Raw genomic sequence first — 7,512 nt, 5'->3', positions numbered from 1 at the left:
TGAGTCAGATCGCCTCTGACGTCATCGCCTCCGGAGCATGAAGTTCCTGCCATGCGCTCTAGAGGGCGCAGTAGGCTAGGGGGCGGGACCTTCTTACACACAGAGTTGCCAGGTTCGCTGTTTGCATGCTATATTGGCATTATATGAAACTCCAGTGAATATTGGAAGGATAGTGGTGCCTATTTTAAACGTTTCTCACCCACTTTAGCAGCTTTGATTACAGCAGAGAAATGTTACAATAATTGCCATAGAAATTTGTGTAGATGTGGATAGTCAATAATTAGTGAATTTATGGCCTGGTATGTATATATGTTGCAATAAATATGTAATATTACAATTAATATTGATATATTTTAAAATGGTTATTTGTGAAATAACCATTTTTCTTCTTTGCTCTATCTATTATTAAGTCACCAGGTATTTAACATTCATTTTTTTTGTAAATAATTTTGCTTTTAAAGTCTTTGTTTGGACACATAAGTATTGTTTTGGGTTAGTTTGAGCTTCTTTTGTGCATATTTTTAAAAAAGACTTTTCCTTTTGTTTCATTGAATTTGGCAACCTTTAAGTCAGCAAACAGGCATTTGAGTGTAAAGCCTTTATTCATTCTTGGTTTTGGTTGGAGCCGAATGCATGTATTAGATACTCATATCTATTGTTTTTATTCTGATTTTCAACACAAAATCTTGTTCGTTAAAAAATGTGTCCAGTTTGGTTATTGCATCCACCTGCACAATGTGATCAGCCCCAGAGAGCTGAAAAAGGCAGGCTCAGAAAATGAGGGTTAGGGGATTAGTGAACCTCAGCAAAATCCTGGAAGCCATGAAGATGAAAGGAAGAGGGAAGCCACACAGGGTGACATTGTAAAGGGACAGTGTATGCATTGCCTCCGGCAGTTTACAGCCCCTTTCTATGAAAGACATTGACCATCCTGGGGCAATATTCTTGTTAAGGTTATTAGGGGGATGTTTTCATACAATCAGCAAGGCTGGCAACAGGGACTGGCACTAAATGTTCTTATAATGATAATAAGCCCACTGGTGATCAATCTTGCCCCAAGCACACAGATCAATTGTACGATCTAATAATGAGGCAAAACCACAATTTCCTTTGCCAGTGAAGGGTGTCTTCAAAGTATATTAAAAATCTAGATCACATATTGAAGTGAATGTATTTGGCACATTTAGTGAGGTCCCACAGAGGCACTTCTGAAACAATGATCTCTGTTTCTCTGTTCATGGCATTGCCTAAGGCTAATAGACACACAGTGTTAATGAGTTAACTATGTCGCCAGACAGCTAAATTAGACATTTCAACTGTGAAATTAGATTTTTGTACTGTTTGCTTCAGAGAGCCAGAATTATAGTATTTTTTTATTTTTTTATATTTTGTGCAAACAATGATACATCTTATCTCCATATTTTATGTTTTTCCACTGTAGTGTTATATTGAAATTATATCAAAGATAATTGGTCAGAAATTTAGCTTGCAGTTGTTCACCGTGTTCAGCCTGGCTGTGTATGTATTTGTTGAATACTGTGTTTAAGACACAGCTGTAGAAAATGTTCATGATGACCATAATGCATTCATTGTGGCCTCAGAATATGACATGGCAGGATTCAAACAGGGACAGTGGAATCTGGGTCCCATCATGTTGATTTAGTGGCCACATCTTTGCAGTGATGAATGTGTTGTGCTTGAGCACACTGGACAAGAGGCATGGGAGCTCATATATCGAATGACTGCCTTCGCTCCATCTGCCCCTGGGAAGAATATGGCTCAGGATTGTCCTGCACCATACCACACAGGAATACCCAGGGACCATGGGTAATGAGAGATTATCACCCCTGTTGGGTTGCAGTTGTGCAAGCACACATGCGCACACGCGCAGACACACACACACACACACACACACACACACACACACACACACACACACACTCTCTCTCTTTCTCTCTCTCTCTCATTCAGTATCAGAGACTATAACTGACCCAGTAATTAATCAGTCATATATAATTATGTCTCACATGGATAACATTACCATGATATTTAAAAAAAATGCTATCTGGCAAAATCATTTTCTTAAATCACAGTGCACTATCCGACGGCAATGTTTGACCTCCTCTCCTCAATTCCACAACTAGCAGTGTGGTTCATATAAGTTAGGGCACACGAAGTAGGGTACAAATTTGTAATTGCCAGGTCTTCCCCTGTATTTCCGTTACTACTGCCTCAGGGTTAAGGAGAAACCAGAATTATTCAACTGAAGCAAATGAATTGTATTTGCATGGGGAATTAGAATCATTAAAGTTGGAAGGGCAAAGGGAGGAGAAGTCCTTCAGACAGGGACACTGGGAGAATTCCAGACAGACTTAGCTAGTGTCTGTACACCCTGCCTTCAACCAATATGTGCCCTACATTCAGACTGGATAAGTGTAGATAGCTTGGCAGAGTACAGAAACATTAAATTAATCCTCTCTAAATTACTCATATTGCTGTCATTGTGTAAAAAAGTAGATTGTGTTTGCATTTCTATCTTTTAGCATAATAATAATAATAATAATAATAATAATAATAATAATAATAATAATAATAAAGCTTCATTTTTATACATTTCTAAGAAAACAATAGACATTCAATGACATTGCTAAACACATACAGAATCAGTGTTTAGCTAAAAGAGGGAAAATTCAGATCAGATATTATAACCATTCTGAAATGAAAAAAGGCTAGAAGTATGAAGAATTTTACTCTGGCTGAGTTCAATGTTTGACATTTATTTATTCTTATGCAAAGAACCGATGGGTTTTACTATCTCTACCTATGAGGTCTTTGAATCCATATCAGTTAATATTATTTCATTGTTATTACATTTTCAAAATAATGACATTTGCAAAAAACAGGGATGCCTAATTATCCAGTGTTCATGCACAGACCCTGCTTAAGATGGTTCTGATATAATGGTGAATCAATTTAAATGGGAAGTAATCGGAATGAACATGTAACACAAAAAAGCTTTGGTGTCTGGCCTTACTCCATGAGAGTTATACCAACTGAAATGAGTTTCCTTTTAAGAGCCACTCATGCAATTAAAAATCATATTCGGTATTGGGATGATAATATAATTGCTGAAACAGCAGGATAATTAAGTGTATGAAAAATACCTCTCTGTGGACATGCACGTTGATTGTTCGATTAAATATGTTTGTCCTGGAAACAGGATTTTGCTTTTTTACTGAAATTTTTTTTTCTTTGAGTGGACCCTTAACACTTTGCCCTCAATTTTACCTTTACTTCTACAGAAATACACATAATAATAATTTCAATAATGGGTATGCACAATTGCATCTTTTCATATATGTCTTTCATATATAAACAGCACTGCTGCAATATTGAATGTACTACAAAGTAAAAGCTATTTAAATAATTCTGTCATTGTTATTGCTCCTACAGTATAAGTGTACTTGCAGTGCAATCAAGTATGGTGTGCATATGCTTTTTGAGGAAAAATGTTGTGCTTTAATATGTGCTTGTTGAACAAGCCATTTCGAAACTTAATTTGAAGCTGGTAGAGATGTAGAGTTGCCTCCATTCTTCTGGAAAGGCTTTCCAATGGATTTTGGACTGTGGCTGTGGGGGTTTGCCAATTCAGCTGCAAAAGCATTACTACGGTCAGGCACTGATGATGGGTGAAAAGGCCTGGCATGTTGTCAGCATTTCAATTCACCCAAAGGTGTTAAGTGGAGTTTAGTTCAGAGATCTCTGAAGGCCATCTGAATTCTTCATCACCAACCTTGGAAAAAACATGTCTTTATGAACCTCACTTAGTGCACTGCAGGTTTTCATTCAGCAATGTCATGCTGGAACATACTTGGACTCTTGTTCAAGTGCAGCAATATTAATTTATACAGTACAGCAAACAAAGACATTGTCAGTTTGGGGAAGAGCTGTATACTGTGATGTCTGACTGTTATAGCTAAGCATCTATTTACATTTGGCGCATGTCTGGACTTGCCAATAGTTCATGGGAGTTTAGAGAAATAAAAAACTAAAGCAAAACAAAAAGAAGCAAAACATTACTTTTTCAGGACAGTCATGTTTACATGTATATTACTTTGGAATGTATATAATGTAATAATTTTTTTCATTTATAAAAAAAAGAAGAAATTACTATAATTAAAAAAATTGCTCTGTAAATATTATGACTAAATTGAGCATTATAAAAGAGGTTGATGATTGGTGGATAGTGTGTTATTAGTAACTAAATGTCTGAGGTTTTTGCATAGTAAAGTCACAGTGACATCACTTTTTTTTTTTCCCTCTGTACTAATTAAAGTCTTAATTTCTTCATTGCTTTCTCCTCACAGGACAAAGGCGGGATAAAACTGGTATTAAGGCAAAGCAGAGAAGCAAAGAATAAACAGTTTAGCATTCCTCTTCATGTGTCTCAGGGGATTGATAACATCCTGCAGGCGATGGTCCCCTTGTACCATCTGGAGGAGGGGATGAAGACGCCGCCAGTCAGAGGAGATTGCTGCTGCACACATACATTAATCTGCTTACTTATTCAGTTTGAAATAAACAATAATTATATTGTCTAATAATCTGCTCATGTATTTTGGTCAAGCAAATCACAATGTAGCAGTTAAATCATGATAACCTAAATGATAATGTAAAATAAATAATTGCAATTAACCATAAGCTGTATTGTACAGCAGGCTATACAAAATGTTTATATGGGGAATGGGTGTGTAATTACCACACATTAATAAATGCGCTGACAACACCGTTCTGCCTGTGAGAAGGATAACATAAAAGCTTATCTGGATAAAGAAATTATATTGTCCATGTAGAAAAAATTTTATTAGTGTATAATGTGCAGTATCTTTTTTTCTTTGTTAAAGCATTCAGGGAACAAACAAATATCTGTATTTAATTGTGGTAATGCCTTATAAAAACCTTTCTTTTAATAGCTTGATGACATGATGCATTTAAAAGATATATCAGACAATATATAGACAATATACAGTCTCCCTGTGCTATCACTTACCTGTGAAATAAAACTAGCTACAATATTCTGGTCACCAATCTCACTATAGGTGAATATTATACTGAACACAAAAAGCCAAATCATGTTATTTAATCATCACATTTATTCAGCCTTTTAATATCAATTATTGGTCAACTGTATAGAACATCTATTCATGTTTTCATGCATTTGCTAGTAGACAGGTAGTAGGTATCTACATTTTGTAGATACCTACAAAATGCTACTGCCATAAAATCTCTTACAGGTGCAATAAAGCTTGCCAGGATTCTACACTATGTGGACACTGGGTTTGCTGGGTTCACTATAAAATTCATATGTGCCTTTTGAACATCCTATTTCTAATAAAGTCCTCATTTACTGTTAATCTCCAATCTATTCGGAAGATTTTTCATTTGAGTTTGGACTGTGGTTGTGGAGATTTGTGTTCATTCAGTCAAAAGGGCATTAGCAAGTCAAGTACTGATGTAGGGTGGGGAGGCCTGGGATTCAGTCAGTGTTTCACTTCATCTCAAAGGTGCTGAATTGGGTGAGGTCAGAGTTCTCCTGCAAGCTACTCAAGATCCTCATGTAAACTATATCTTTATGGAGCTCACTTTGTGCATAAGGGCATTGTCATGCTGGAACAGGATTGGGTTTCCTAATTCAAGTGGAAAAAACCTGGTGGTTGTCCTGCATTATTAATAAACCAGAATGCAGCAAGGTCGAGAAAATATGATCATATAACCCCAGTCTTATCATCTCTACATTGGCTTCCTGTTAAGGTTCGAATTGACTGCAAACGACGGCTACTTACTTACAAAACACTAAATGGTTTACTCCCGACTTCTAGTAGTTCCTAGAATAGCAAAGTCCACTAAAGGTGGTATAATATTTTTACATTTAGCTCCTAAACGTTGGATTAGTCTTCCTGACAGTGTTTGTGGCTCAGACACACTCTCCCAGTTTAAGTGCAGATTAAAAACTTATCTTTTTAGCAAGGCCTACACATAACACACATCACATCATAACCTTGTGCTTCAGTACATCTAATCAAATGCACATTATCAACTTGTGCTGTTTATATCATGAACAGCAGCTACGCTAATTCCTTTCCACTGGTTCTCTTTCTCTACCCATCCCGAGGCATCCTGAGGTTGCTCCAGCCACAGTCACGTCCCACTTTATGAAGATTGTGGACCTAGAAAGAAGTAGATGCCGACCCTGCAAACATCCCGAACCATCTAGAGACGTACCAGTGAAGTGGATCCCACTTCATGTGGAGTTTGGATACTGGACCTCTTTGAGTGTTTAAAGGCTCTGTTATGGAAAAGCTGATGTTGGATCTTTGATGATCCCAAATGTTGAGCTATTTTATGAGTTGCTCAGGAGCTCCTAGTTTTATAACCACAAATGACTGTAAAAGACTGTAGAAAGAACATTACTCATAATCTTACATTCGAATGCTCAAGTTAGTTCTCACTCTCCAGTATTCTGTATTGTTTAAAGATTTATAATCACACTCTTGATGTCACCCAAATGAGAATGGGTTCCACTTTTGAGTCTAGTTCCTCTCAAGGTTTCTTCCTCATAACATCTAAGGAAGTTTTTCCTTGCCACAGTCGCCATGGCTGCTCATCAGGAATAAATGCACACCAATTACCTTAACTTTTAAAATTCTATAAAGCTGCTTTGAGAGAATGTCTGTTGTGAGCACTTATAGAAATAAACTTGACTTGACTCGACTCGAGTATTATTCAAAATGCCAGGTTAAATAAACTCTTTTACACCCAGGACCCATAAATGTGTTTAATTTTAAATTCCTCAGTGGCATACCTCAGACATGCCTTACCATTAATAACTGAGTAATCAGACTGGAATTTAACTGCTAATGATATAAAACATGGACTCACTAAACTCACAGCAGGTGGCAGCACATACCTGCTTCAAACCGACCATAAAACTTTGCTGATTAATTTAAGAGGAGCAGACCAGTTTCTAATCAGAAAACCCATTTGCACAGAGCCACTGAATGCGTAGAAACTTGTATGGACTAAAAAAAAAATATATGTTTTTTTATTTTAATGCGTAGTAAATTCGTATAGGCGTATGACCCAGATTGAATACCAATGAGAAGATGATTTGGGTCTCCTAATTCGAGTGAATGGAATAATGCACAGGCATAAGCATCAACATTTTTCATAAACTTTAGCATTACATGGCATTGTCACTGGAGACATATGTTTTTTTAACGTCTAGAAAAATCTAAAAAAAAGATTTTAAGTATTCACAAACACGTTTCACGGACCCTATTCACTCGTGCATAAAGAAATCTAAGCTCAGGGTTTGAGCGCTCTTCGAGCTTGTCAAGTGGGTGTGTGATTGCTCAAGTAACTTCCACCAATCAGAGCACGGCGCGCTAAACTTCCATCCAATCAGCGCAGTCCCTGCAAACTTTTGGTAACTCTTTAGGTAGGAGTGCCCGA

Source organism: Silurus aristotelis, assembly GCF_946808225.1.
Source record: "Silurus aristotelis genome assembly, chromosome: 3".
Lineage (NCBI taxonomy): Eukaryota > Metazoa > Chordata > Actinopteri > Siluriformes > Siluridae > Silurus > Silurus aristotelis.
This window is presented reverse-complemented; position numbering follows the sequence as displayed.